The sequence below is a fragment of the Rousettus aegyptiacus genome, unplaced genomic scaffold (genome assembly GCF_014176215.1).
Source record: "Rousettus aegyptiacus isolate mRouAeg1 unplaced genomic scaffold, mRouAeg1.p scaffold_m13_p_2, whole genome shotgun sequence".
NCBI classification, from domain to species: Eukaryota; Metazoa; Chordata; class Mammalia; order Chiroptera; family Pteropodidae; genus Rousettus; species Rousettus aegyptiacus.
In genome coordinates, this window is record NW_023416295.1 from 159,241,493 (window position 1) to 159,256,026 (window position 14,534).

Consider the following 14,534-nt stretch of genomic DNA (forward strand, 5'->3'; position numbering starts at 1 on the left):
AATGTGTTTGCTAACAAAGGTTCTTACTGCATACCAGTCGGTAAAATGAGAAATCTTGTTTTCTTAGTATTTAGAATGGCTCTAATGACAATAGAGCTTTCTTTAAAATACTATCTGAAGTATATATGTATATGTTCCATTGAATTTTCACCCATTCCTGTGGATTTCCCTCTTTCGTGAAGCCATCCCTCAAAGGACATGCTGACAATAAGTTAACATCCATACCCGGGTGTATTTTACAGTGTTTCATTCCAAATATTCACACATGAGTTAAAAGGCAGCATCATTTACCTTTCACAACGTATAGCATATAGTAGAGGCTAAATAAATAGCAATTAAAATAAAATCGTATTAGTAGAATTAGAGTATTACCTTCCTAGATATTATTTCTGTTCTGTCCTTTTTCAGTGAGGTTGGTATGGTTTCTTTTACAATGGGCACAATTTGGGATAGTTCACAGTCACAAGTGAGAGAACGAAATAAGAGAGATTTTCATTTATAAGATTGCCTTTCTCTTATCTACTGGTCTTGCCTCCCAGACTGTCTGTCTGTCTCTGGAAAGCAAAGTCAATAAAAATGATTAGAGTTGGCATCTCACAAATGTACGCCCTTAAACCATGAAGCAGTAATGCTGTGCAGGAAATATTTTTCTGACCTTTTCAAATTGCATCCAACTGTCTCGGGAATTTCTCAGTGACTAGAAGTAATAAGGTTCAATCCGTTTTACTGGCTGGCTTCAAATTTAGTTCCTCGGAATCTCTAACTTATCTATTCTTTGCATCTTGGCTCTGGCATCCATTCAGCACCGAAATCCACGCATCTAATCTTTTTTTTTTTTTTTTTTCCACCTTCTCAGGCTTTGCTAAAGGATCACACTGTGGAATCTACAACCCCTTACCATCTCTTCCAAAACAAAATATTAGCATGGGAAGGTCAGTAGTTATGTTGTCTTTCAAGAAGCCCTTATTGAATTAAATTAGCTTTCAGATTTCATCTCCATCTTATATCTTAGTTTTGACCTGTATGATTTGTGCCTCAGTAATCTTTATTATATCAAACTTCTCCAACATAACTACACCACGGGCACTCTGTAGAATATTAAAGAGGCAAAAAATATGTGAATTTCTTATGTGTTAGATTTATTTCCGTTTTTCTTCTGTGAGTCCAAATACAATGGACACCCCTGCCCCCTGCTCCTCCCCCCATCACACACACACCCCACTAAGGAGAGGAGTCAGCCAAGAATGGCATGCTAAAAGGCAGCTGGGCGGCCCTATTCTTCACTGTGTTCTCTGAAGGGGAACAGAACACAGAAGCTGGGGACACATTTCTTGACCTCGTGAAAGTATTGGATGTCAAGAAGCCTTGACGAGGAGTTAAAAAGCTTGTCTTACTTTTCATATTTAGAGCATCTCCGTGCTGAATGTGATTCTGGAGACGGATCAGCGTTTCCTCACTTGTAGGACACACCGCATTCAACACACACTCTCTTCCTTTGCTCCCAGTCACCGCCTTTGTGCTGCCTTCTGCAGCGGTGATTAGAATCTTGGCTGGACGTCCCTGTGGTCTGTGGGGCTTGGAGCCTTTTTCCTAAGCCTGTCAGCTCATGGGCAAACAGCCACCAGGAGGGGGAAATCTTTTTGAAGTTGCCCTTCTAAGAGTCTGTATTTGCTTGTACAACAATTGTCGAGTTTGGTCATCACAAAATATTTGGCTTTATAAAAATGAGATAATTTCAAACAACCTGATTCAGAAAATAGGTTTAGAAGGAAGAGGATGAAGAGCAGACATTTTTAATTCACTGTGGTGTATTTTTTTCTTAAAGGAAACTGGGTGCAGTTGGTCCTCCATACCCGTAATCTGTCATCCATGAATTTCACCAACCTCAGTGTTTTTAGAAGTAGCTATTTTGTCATTTGAAATTCAATTCATCTTGACCATAGAGTCACAACCCCAGTGATGTCGCCTTACCAGATAAGTATAGTTTGCTGGCGTGAGTAGAGATGAGGCGTTTTGGCAGTTTTGCATCATTGGATTTCCCCAATATTTGCAATGCAGCGTAGTGTTTTTCTCACCAGCTGGGAAAGAGTAAAGATGTTCAGGTGAGGTAACTAGAGCCTTTGCATGGAGCTACAATACAACTGATAAGTTGTTAATGCAGATGTGTGTATGTCTGCATGAATGTGTGTAAACACATGTGAAGTGTGCATGCTAACTTGAACTTGAGATTGGAAGGCAACAATTCAAAAACCCGATGAATTCCAGATCCTCCCTTGGGATGTTATCTCTTAGTAAATTGGAAACTTGGCTCTATCTATCGGCCTTTTCAGAACAGAGAGTGGTTTAGCCAACTGGCTCTGATTATTACACATTTAGTGCCTCTTCTTTCCCACTTCTGAGATATATCATCTTTCCTGCCCTTTAGGACCTGGAGGTAAAACAAAGTTAATGTCCCGCCTTTCCATTGCAAGTATAAAGTGATTTAAATCTGATGAAAGAAAGGAACAAGGCAAGGCAGGGGCCCATTTGTAATGAGCTATTTTGTTTTGCCATGTGTTCTTAGAGTTTGGGGGATGGTTGGGGAACCAACCAGGAATTTCCAGGTAGAGAAGCACAAGGGGAATGAGAAGCCATGAATATTAATAGTTGTTCTTTATTGGATGTAACTGCTACTTACCAGTTTATCACACATAACTCACAGTAACTTGACTTAATCTTCATAGGAGCCTGATAAGACTGGCATAACTCTCCTCAGTTTACAGGGGCTGAGAGAGAGGCTTAGAATGCTTAAAACTGAGTTTGCTCGTAAGTGGCAGAAACATGGTGTGAAGCAAATTATTTTTACAAGGGAAGGAAGGCAATAGTACTATTTGTTGTACTCAATGGGATTTTGACATCTCCTTCTCTTTCTCCTCCTCCTACATCACCTCCTCTTCCTTTCTTCTTACTTTGCTTCTCTTTCTCTTTCTTTTTCTTCTCTCAAAGAAAGGATGAATGGAGACCAGGTCGTTAAAGCACTATCCCACTGTGTCTTCAGCAGGACAGCCATTCTTCTCTCCATCGTCATAGAGTTTCTTTCAGTAAAGCTACTTATTTAATTATTTTGAAAGTTTAATGAGGGCTAAGGGTTCTGGCTAGTGGCTTATATTACCATTACATGAGGTACTTTTTATTACCCTAAAATAATAATACAGGTGGCAGCAGATTGGGTACTGTGTTTTGTCTTTGTTAATGATTTACCAGGGTAAAAGATGGATCAGGGAAAGCAGGTATTCAAAGGTATTTTTGTGGGTAGCCCAGTAAAACCTATTTCTTTAAAAATAATGTTTCTATATCAGGATATCTAGGAAATTAAATTCCTTCAAATATACAACTAAAATATTTTTTCTTCTTCTATTTGCCTCACATATCAATATTACAAAAATAAACATTCTTGATTACCAAAGAAGGCTTGTTATTGAGGCCTTAGCTCAATGGAGATATTGATGCATAAAGATTCGATTTTTACTTTTATAGTGATGCCTAATTTACTTCAATCTGTTTATCAGTGAAGGGGCTTGGTTGTTTATTCTAGGTAAACCAGGCTTCTTGTGTCGCCACAGCATCACATAGTCTCTGATGGCAAGGCCAACAACCTGGGGGGGCTTCATTTGTCCCCATACACATCTGAAGACATAAAATTGATTCAAATCTAAGCAGAGTGGTAGAACCTCAAAAACCCTGTTACCACCATTCATTGCAAATGTGTCTCTTTCTAGAGCGGGTGTTCTGAAAATTTGGAAGCATCTCACTTGTAATAAATATTCGCCTTTTAAAAATTTCAAACAGAACTACACAGGAAAGGCATCGTGACTTTAGATGCAAATAGAATTTTAAGCCCCCTCCCCCTCCCTCAACCTGAGGTCTCTTGAATGTGCATGTGATCTCGGTATATAGTTCTACCTTCATGTTTTTCACAAGGCCCCTTCAATGTCCACTATCACCCTTATTGGAAATAAACTCAAAACAACATAAACAAACAAGAATAAATTGCTCTGAAACTATCTGCCACACACCGTTCATCTTCAACACTTTGCTTTCCATTACGGCTGAAGGAAGGGAAATGACAGCCTCGGCTTTAAATCTGTAGGTTTTGCAGTGGGCACCTGCCTGTGCTTCTGTGATATACTGGCAATCTCCACGTATTGTCAGGGGTGCGGCAGTGCTTTTTTTCCCTTAATTGGAACCCCACTGATACCCTGTGGGATTTCCTACCCTTGACAAGGCAATATATCCATATAGACATAGAGCAGAACCACCGTGGTCTGTTGTAAGGTTATAGTCAGAAATATCAACATTGGGATCAAAATTACAACACTACCTAAGTTAATGGGGTTTCTAGACTGCCTTGGATAGTATTAGGAACTCACCGTTTTCCTCATTGTTTATCTTGGGGGTTAAAGCGATGTCAGCAAAAATTCACGTTGAATATTCTTTCCCATAATGTGTCCCTTCTGTTATAATTCTTCATTGCTTTTCGTGGAGAGGTGAGGGGGTGACCGATAGAACTGACAGCTATTACACATAATGAACACGTTGGCAAACACCACAGTTTTGTGCGCTCCCTGTAGAAATGTTAGTTTCATTATACCTTCTTCCTTTTTAGGTGAATAAATAAAATATAATCAATTTTATGAACATGCCTGGGAAGATTTAATTTTATTAAAATTAAGTTAATTAAAATGAAATTAACAAGTAAATCCCTTTTATCTTAACTTTCAGTGTCAAAACAGGATTCATTACCTTGGACATCAGAGGGCCACTTCATTGTCTGTATTTGTATTTGCTTCTCCCTTGTGCTATTTTTATTTTTGTCATCGGAGTTCATGAAGACTTAATCATCAGCCCTCTAATTTTCCAAGGGAAAAAAATGTTGATTTATTGAACTGGCTGCAGAAAAAGAAGAAGATGGATCTGACATTGTAGGTTAATAGTAGGGAACAAAACACATTCATAATTAGAAGAGAAAAGGACTTTCCTTGTTCATTCCAGTTTATAATAAAAAGCCTTTCGCCAAAGTGTCTTAGAAAATAATGCATTCAGACTGAGTCGAATTACCGCCTAGCAGATTCTATTTATTGTAGCTTAAAAAGCAGCTGCGTTTTTGTAAAAAGCAATGAATGTGGCAGTCCTACTTAAAGGTAGAAGAAAAAGAACACCCCTTGTTTTGTAATAAGGGGATTTTCAATTTAAAAGAGAGAGCGAGCCTGTTGTGTGGAGTAGGGTTATTACATTCACTGTATTCTATCTCACCCACCAGGAGGCTAATAATGAAGGGGCCGGGGAAGGAGGCCAGTGCTACGAGGGTTATCTCACAGCCTCAGATGCTGGATAAGTCGAAGAAGGCAGAATCGCTTTTGGATGACATTCAGAAAGGCCGGAGTGATTATTTGGAAGAGAAAAGCTTGCCTATTCTTTTCCAAGGTAAACAGTTCATTTCATCTGTCAGCTGCATGTTTCAGTATAAAAATATGTTTATATAAAGATATCTATAAAGGTTGCCTTTTAAAAAATCATTTTAGGTGTGTGAATATTCCCCTGGCCTGCCCATCCACCGATGAATTACTCTCAACCTGCCTTAGACAAAGGATGCACTCAGAACCTCACCACACCTAAAGCCATGCTTTGAAGGATCTGCCAAGCTCACTTTTAATCATGAGAAAGAAATTACCCACATGGAGTCAGCAGAAAATGAGAAAGTAGAGCTCGTGCTGCGAATAATTCCAGCAAGTGCCAAGGGGCTAGTTGAAGAATGGCTCCATGAGGTGAATATCTTTAGCTTGTACTTAGGGTTTGGCTAGCGTATAATCATTTTCTCTTTTAGGAGCGATGACTATCCTAAGTGTCTTTCCTAACTAAAGAGTGCTTGGAGCATCAGTCAGGATGACAGATTTGATATCAGTCTCATCCTTGTTGTTATTTACTATGACTAATTTTACATTTGCAAATATGCAAAATTCAATTTAGGCGGAGAGGCTCTCTGAGCCAATGACTGTTAATAGCTGTATGTATTTGTGTGTATCATTGTTGAGTGCACACCCGATAATTTCTGTCTCTGTGTACGTATGTGCCCTTGTTCTTGTCTTCTCTCTGTTGTGCATGTAGGTTGGGAGGATTGGCCAGCCAATGGGTTCTCAGATGTGGTCCCAGCTTTCATTTGATTTTTGGACCAGGAAAAAAGGAATGTGTCACATCATGATTAATGGTCAATTTGAATTTTCAGTTCGTATGAAAGGCGAAGGGAGAGGAAGATTCAAGCCCAGTGATGAGACTAACCTTTTCTCTTTGGGGAGAGCGTGATTCAAATTAAACATCACTTGCAGTGTGAAATTAGTTTGAAGCCCTCTTTTTTTTTTTTTTAAGTGTGTGTGTGCACGTACATGCGCACATGGATGCCTGGTTTAACTCGTTTATGGCTGCTCTTACAGAAAAGATCCCTTCCATCCTGCTTCTGTGCCTGAGTCCATTTTCAGCAGCCCATATTTCTTCTTTGGTTTGTTTTTTCTAAAGATCAGGTCCAAGAAACCAAGAAAAGAATATGGAATATTTTACTATTTTGAAACCTTCATTATTCACAAGATAAGATTCTCCCTAACACATGATATTTCATTGTGTTCCAAACTACCGTCTGAAATGAAAAGAAAGGAGAAGAAAGAAAAGGAAAGGAAAGGAAGGAAAGAGGGAGGGAAGGAAGGAAGGAAGGAAGGAAGGAAGGAAGGAAGGAGAGAGAGAGAGAGAGAGAGAGAGAGAGAGAGAGAGAGAGAGAGAGAGAGAGAGAGAATGAGAGAGAGAATCTTCTCTTAAGGATAATTTCACCAGGGAGGAAGGACAGGGAAAGCGAGATGATCCTTTCAAAAGATCTTTTGAGTGCTCTCTGCCCTATGCCAGTTTCTGCTGGCTGAGTAAGCCACAGAGGTAGAACAGCAACCCAAAGCCCAAGATTTTCTCTCAGTTCTCTAGTTTTCCACATAACTGAGTCAAAGGATCACCATGCCAACCTGCAGCAACTTTGACCTCAAGCAAGGCATGTGCCGAGACTCTGAAATTCCCCTTCAGTACTTATTGGTCAAAGGACTCAGACCCAAACTTGTAAGAAGAACCTGCTGTTCATGGAAATGCCCATGTATTCACATCCTTGATGCCACAGCTAGGCATCATGAGGATTTGATATGTGCCTGATTCTCTTTCTGGAGGTTGCTGACTTGTGGGGGAAATGGGAAGTATCGACAAGGCTAAGAGACAAAGTTCTTCTTCCAATGTATTTGCAAAAGAAAAATGTTAGGGCTCTTTAATTCCTTCTCTAAAGGATGGAGAGGTGTGTCGGGGGAGATGAGCCAGCTGAGGCAGGCTGTGATGGAGGAGGTGAGCCAGCTGGTAGTGGAGTGAGGCAAGGGAGGTGTGGCAGCTGGGAGTGGAGGTAGAGGTGGAGTGAGGGAGGTGGAAGATAGAGGCAGATGAGCAGCTGTGTTTATTTTAATACATATCATTTAACCCTCACCTAAAAACAAATTGGAGAGGTTTGGGAGTGCATTAATCTGGACCCAATTAGCATGTCTTTCTCCTTCAAAAGTGCAACCTGAGATTAATGAATATCAAATAGAGTTTCAGATGCAGTGCTTAAATCATTTGCATGTTTCATGCATGGTAATTGAATTTATGTATGCACTTCCTTTCATTTAACTATTTCCAGTCTTCTCCTTGTGATTCATATAAACTAAGAGTTCACCATAGTAACCTCTAGGTGAAAATAGCTTGCCTAGACCTTACTCTTAATGAGAAACTCAAGTTCTTGTTTCTTTTATTTGAATTTGCATAATCGATATATTTTTTAAAAGCAGAGGGCATTGCTCAATAGTATGGGGCACTGTTTTAAGAGCTTGTAAATTGGCACTGCAAGTTTATCTTTGAAACGCAGATATCTATGGGAACTTATGGCATTGTGTTTTCAGTGGTCCTGGAGAATTGAGTTTTGGTGTGGCCACTTATACGTGTATTAATAATTCCATGAGTAATGTCACTTTAATACAGCATAAAGAATGTCCTTGGGCTCTTGACCTGGGTTATTTAGATCACTGTGAGATTTAGTACACAAGTACTCTTTCAGTTAGATATTTTCTTCCATAGATGGGGGCGGGAGATGGTAATCAGCCTCCATGAAGGTCTATAGATGAGCAGTTAGCAGTTGTGGTCCCTTAGCATGCTGTAGGGTCTCTGTTTCTGTCTGTCTCTGTCTCTTTATCTCTCTCTCTCTCTCTCTCTCTCTCTCTCTCTCTCTCTCTCTCTCTCTCTCTCTCTTTCTCTCTCTCTTTCTGTTATTAAGGCGTGGAAGGCTTAACGCTGACTTAGTGTAAGCAGGTGCTAAGATCCCCCTTCCCCACCTGCTCCAAAATGAAAAGTCCGAAAGCTGGTTGTAGGCATGTAAGAAAGCTTCCTGGGAAAGAAGCTGAAGCAAGAGGCTTGAAATAAATCCCCTGGCTTCAGTTTGTATCAGCAATTTGTCTGTCTTTTGTCTTTCCTCATGTGTTTCCAAGTCCAATGTCAAAGTGATGAGCTTTTCTCCAGGAATTCTCCCCAGTGTCCTTTGTTTTTGGTGAATTCAATGGTTGAGTGTTGCTGAGTGTCTCCTGGTCTCGTTTCCTGGTCCTTGTAGCTAAGAATGTTGTTGAAGGATAAAATTGTGTTAATTTGTGATGTCACAATTTAAGTGTGCTTCCTGTCACTTATGTGTAGTTTAAAATGTTCTTTAATGTAGCATGAAATGATTGGTTAGCTTTGAAATGGTTGTGAAGTCGTGAAGAAAATAAGTTTTGCATCCGACCAAGATAAATTCACTCTAGTGCTTTATGGCTTTTTATTCCTATGTGATAGTAATAAAGTCTCATGTAGGGATGGAAGCCATGAAATACATTGTGAAAAATCATCAACTAAGAAGGGGCCATCAGTATAGAAAATGTTAGCCTTTGGAGCTGTGAACGTGATGGAGAAATGATTTAGTATATAGCTTGGCTACATGCTTGGTGTTTCTTTGAGTTTCGTTATCCTTAGATTTTGACAGCTAAGGAATTTAGGTTACAAGAGTTGATTCATCTTCGTAATCATTGATTTACATGCACATTTGGGTTTGCACATTTCTGTTTATCATACATTTTTCTCCGTCTCCTATTAATGAACAAGCTCTAGGAAAACTATTAATAGCCCACCAGCCTGGTAGGCAACATTCAGTCCTCCTATGGTCTTCTTTCTCCTGTTGTGGTTTTTCTTCTGAAACAAAAGAAGAAATTGTCAAATCAGACTTGCCCTCTTGGAAGTGTGGTCCAGATTGCTCTACTCCCAAGCTCCAACCAAGGTATACATTGGAAGGCTGAGTCAATACCTCCTTGGGTCCATTAATCCACTGAGAGTTGTTTTCCACTAACGGGTGTAGTATAGTCAAGATACTCCTGTCGTCAGAGCAAAGGAGGAGGGTTTTAGAGTGGTGTTGGTTCTAATCTCTGCCACTTCCACTCCGTGACCTGGGGCAAGTCATTTAAACTCTGTGAGCCTCTTTATCTTTAAAATGGGGAGAAGTAATATACTTTGCAAAGTTGCCGTAAGGATTAAATAAACTAATGCGTATAGTACCTTACAAATTATTTAGCATATTTTTTAAAAACTCATTAAATATTAGTTTTTCTCTCATTCTCTCCTCTCTCTCCCATTCCCTTCTCTCTTCCTCTCATGTCTTACCCTTCCTTCAGATATTAGTGTAAAAATGGCATCCGTGAGAGAGAAGATTTCTTCAACAATATCTAGTTGCACATCTTTTCTATATGTGGCTTAAAAAGCTCAATTGGATTAATATTTTTACTTTTACTTGAACTATTTCAATGTTGATGATTGACTGATGGACACTTTTGTTGTTTTCTGTATATATATATATATTTTTTTGTTTCCTTGAACTGTTTTAATATCGGCTTTTGACCTATACTCATTTTCACTGGTTTTCTGTATTCTTTCGATGAGAATTCTAATAAAAATTATTTTGGTGTTCTTTTGCCTCTCCATTTCCTGCACACAACAAGATCTTAGACTGTCGCCTGAAAACGTCTGGGCTGCCCCAGTAAGATAAATGGCGTCTTTTCCTTAGAAACTGCCCACTGGCAGTGCTGAGAGAATCACATCCTCCCTGCATTTACATATCAATATGCTTGGAGAAATTTGTCAATGTAGTTAAAACTTTGATGCTAGTTTAACAGGTAAACATATAGAAATTATAATTTGACTTTGTTACTAAAGGCTACAGAATAATTGTGTTTAAGGAAAAGGACTTAGGAAGTACGCAAATGCTGAAACTTTAAAAAATTACAGAATAATCTAAGTGTATTGCTATAAAAAAAAAAAACAAAGAATATAGTGAACATTAGTGACACCATATTTATATCCAAGGTTATTTCATTGTAATTGAATTTGTTCTTTAAAGCCCATGCTTACCTCTATATATCCAGATACTAGTAATGTTCTGGTACTTAGTAAGTATTCAAATATTTGTGAATAAATAAAAACGGGGGAAGGGAAAGAGAAAGATGGAGGGAAATGAAGAAGTAAAAGGCCATATCACCATAAAAATATATTACATGATAAAGGAGGTAGAGCAAACACAGTTAAAGGTCTACTGCAAGAGTGAGGAGAGTTTAATTCTGTAGCAGAGTAAATATTACTAGGCCATTCGAGATACAATGTAATGAGTGGTAGATACAAAATTACTGTAGGGATCCAGAGCGAGGAGAGGTCTCTAGAATCAGGGAAAGATCCATGTCAAGATTTAGAATATAAGCCCGATTTCCATAGGCAAGGATTTAAAATTAATTTATCAAAGAATTTATGAAAAGCTCAAGTGAGTGAGCAGTTCTTACAATTTTTCTAATATACAAAGTATCCTACCCTGGAGAACATATTTATTTCTAAATATTTTCACAAGTACCATTAGAAGCAGATAGCAGATTTTAATGGACACACTTACTTAGATTAATTAATTACTGCTGAGTCTCCGTGGGCTGCAATTAGCTATTACCCATGTGAGACAGGATGAGTCTAAGCTGCCAGCATGCCCATGATTTCAAGGATGGCCATGTATTTGCCCGACATCCCTCCTCTTTCATTCTTTTGTGGTTCTATTTGAACTCCAATACTTGCCATAACTATCACATAACTTGTGCAAAAGTGAATGTCTTCAAGAAGGCCTCAGCCTCTCCCAATAGCTCCGGACATTTAATGTGTCACCAGACACATTAAGCCTTTTCAGGGTTATTCGTTAGCAATTAATCTCACAGTGTATTTCTATGTAAAGTACACATAAATGTGTTGACCAGGGCAACAGAATGCTGCAAAAAACAGCAATCTCACTTGGCAGCGAGTGAGTAAATTCCTGTCTCGCCGGTGGTCGTGGCATAGGCAGGAGACGCAGCATCAGAAAAAAGGGAGAGTGTGAATATGAGGCGAAACAATCCTTCCCACTTTGTTTCCCTCCCAAGTTCTTTTCAGATGTTTCACTTCATCGGAGGTGCCACCAATCGCAGTACTGTAACCAATGGAGGATAATATTCATGGGATCTGGGTTTGGGTAGCTAAAGAAAAGCCACACGTTGTCCTACACATTCAATTCCCAAGTGATGCTATGGTATTGTGAGGCCTCCTAAGAAGTGTAATAAAGAGTTCAGAATTATTCTCTCATGCTTTGGATGGTCCCAGGCACTCTGAATTCATGGTTCTGATAGCAAAGCCTGATATTTTTAGTCACGATTCAGACCTCATCATGTAAGTATGTACTCTGAGTTGTCTTTGCCTGAGTGGAAATGGACTCATACTCTTTTTCCCACCTTTATTACCAAAGCCACTCATATTTACGTGGAAGGCGTGACTGAGGGGGAGGTTTGGCTAACAGCTCTGGATCGGTGTGGGGTCCACACAGGACAGCAGAGCCAGAACCTCAGTGAGCACCAAAAAGTATGACCCCCTTGGTCACGAGCTTCAGGTTTTCTATCTCTAAACTAATTCTTGGAATCAGATCTGTCCCAGACCCTGTTCTTACAGATTACACTATCCTTGGATTTAAATTGATGGCCAAAGGGTGAGTGGGATGAGGCTTGCGAAACATCTTTCATAATTCTACTAGATGGCTCTTCTCTTCACAACCTTCTGTAACAGAAGCTCCCAGATATATGACAATCCAGTGATGGAGGCCACTGATACCAGGCCTCCTTACCTTTCTTTAACCTGTTAGTTTTTATCAATACTTAAACATAAAATTTTAAACTGATAAGAACAGATACTACACTTGATCTTAACCGAAAGGCCAAGAAGTGATGAGACAAATATAAAATAAATTAGTTGGTTTAAGGTAATAATATTAGCCCCCATGGTTCATTCATTCATTCTATAAGCTTTTTTCTCTTTTATGTGTTTAATTAAGCCTTGAGAAATAAAAAATTCTAGCCAAGAGATATAAAAATATTCTTGGAGTACATTTTAGCAAGAAATGTGTAAGCAACCTATTGATCACCCAATATTAGGTTATACAATGAGGGCTCACTAAATATTGAAGACTTAGTTCCTGCTTAATTAAGTTCAGAGTCCATATAGTGGCTCACAAGGCCCCACCTGGCCTGCATTAGCTCCTACTTTATATCCTGCCCCTAGTTCATCCAGCCTAGTCTCACTGAAAGCACTAAATAGGCTTCTATTTCAGAGACTCTAAAATTGCTTTGAAACTTTAGAGCCCTCTACCAAAAAAGACTGCTTATCAGTGAGACCTGCCATGATGACCCTCTACAACATAGTAAGTCCCCTCTTCCAGATGTCCACCACCTTATTATCCTGATTCATTTTTCTCCATAGATAACACTTTCCATCATCTGATATACTGCACATTTACCTGCATTTTAAAAACTTACTAATTGCCTTTCCTTACTGGAACATAAACACCAAGAGGCCAGGAGTTGGACCAGGGACTAGAAATGTGTCTGCCCATAGTGGACATTCAAATATTTGTTGAATGAAGAGATGCTTATCTGGGACTTCCTGGCATTTGTGTGTCAAGATACTGGAATTATTTATAATGACAACAAAGAATCACTTGTATTTCTCACCGTTTGAATTAACCACGCTCTAAGCATGATCTTCTCATAACACGTATAGTTTTGCCTTTCCAGTTTCCTCTCTTACAAAGAATATGGCAATGTACATCTTTGCCCATCAACTTTTATCCCAACTCTTCCTTAGGATAAATTCTTTGTTATGGAATTACTGAATCAGAAGCTCATGGGCATTTTAATGTCTTGTCACACACATTACCAAACTGCTTCCCAAGCATGTTGTACCAATCCACACTCCTGTCAAACAGTGTCAGAAAAAAAATTCGTTTGACCTCTTTCTTTTTTTTTTTATCTGTAGTATGCTATTTCTACAAAATTAACCAGATTCCCTGGCTTCTCTTGGTTCTTTTGCTTTATTCTCCCCGAGGGTGTCAAATTGTGCTACCTTTATTTGCTTTTTCAAATTTGATTCTAGATTGCTAAGATAAAATAAATTATTTTAGACATGGAAGGAAGTCAGAAATTGTATTTTATAACTCCCTTCTACATATGAGGAAATCAAGTTCTAAGATTTTACAGTGGTTGTGAGCAAGGCTAGGAGTAGTGAAGGACTCAGATTGCTGACCCTCAAGTCAGCACCTGAAAATATTTTAAAACCGTGAGATAAGAATCAGAGTATGCCATGCTAACTCTTAACTATCAGTTTCTACCTGTTCCTTATTAAAATTAATGTCAAAATGTCCATAAGCGTATCCCTTGATGTCAAGAGATTAGATATGTTTATGGCGTATGTGATATAACTTTGAAGTTGAACTACCTGTTCCACTTGCTGTGTGAACTTGTTCTCAGATTGATTGTCTTAATCTCTCCTGCATAATCTGGCTCCTTCACATTGATTTTCTCTCTAAATTTTATAAAATTACAAGGCAACCAAGAAACTAGTAGCATTTGTTGCCAAAGAAGAAAGTGTTATGTGTCTCTAGAGATCACACAAAGTTGTTGTTTGGAGACTTTGTGGAAATAACTATTCAAACCAGCACACACATTTATAAAAAGGTGTACATCTTTAAAGATATCTCTCTTCACAGGTAAACACACATGATCTCTCATTTCTCTATTGAGAAATGTACACCATGAAACTTGGAACTATATTTTGCCTTTCCTTTGAAATCCTCAAAACAGATCCTATATTTTTTTTCTCTCATGTGTATTCATAAGATTTCTTTTCAGATAAGGTATTCTTACAGTGGTTAACAGTCATGGCAAACAAGAACAATTAACAGCTTTGTTGATTTCCAGATCTTAATGTATGAATCAATTGATAACTTAAATAGGACACTGTGTCCCAATGAAAAGCATTAATATGTGAATATATCATCTTAACCAACATACACGCTTTAAATGCAAGAAGTCTGAAATTCCAAA

At 38.7% G+C, this 14,534-nt stretch overlaps 1 long non-coding RNA gene and 1 pseudogene across 2 annotated transcripts in view; one reads left to right on the top strand and one right to left on the bottom strand.

The window, feature by feature from the left end:
* The window catches only part of LOC107518054, a 467,892-nt gene extending 461,174 nt beyond the window's left edge, over positions 1-6,718 (top strand). The window contains exons 12-15 of one of the 2 annotated variants that reach the window (XR_004955769.1): positions 857-932; positions 4,762-4,961; positions 5,300-5,463; positions 5,562-6,718. This is a non-coding gene — a long non-coding RNA (uncharacterized LOC107518054). The remainder of the gene's footprint in view (positions 1-856; positions 933-4,761; positions 4,962-5,299; positions 5,464-5,561) is intronic. The other variant, XR_001598721.2, reaches the window with a different exon arrangement.
* A 5,502-nt stretch (positions 6,719-12,220) lies between these two features.
* On the bottom strand, positions 12,221-12,382 carry LOC118614420 (annotated as a pseudogene).
* Positions 12,383-14,534: the final 2,152 nt, after the last annotated feature.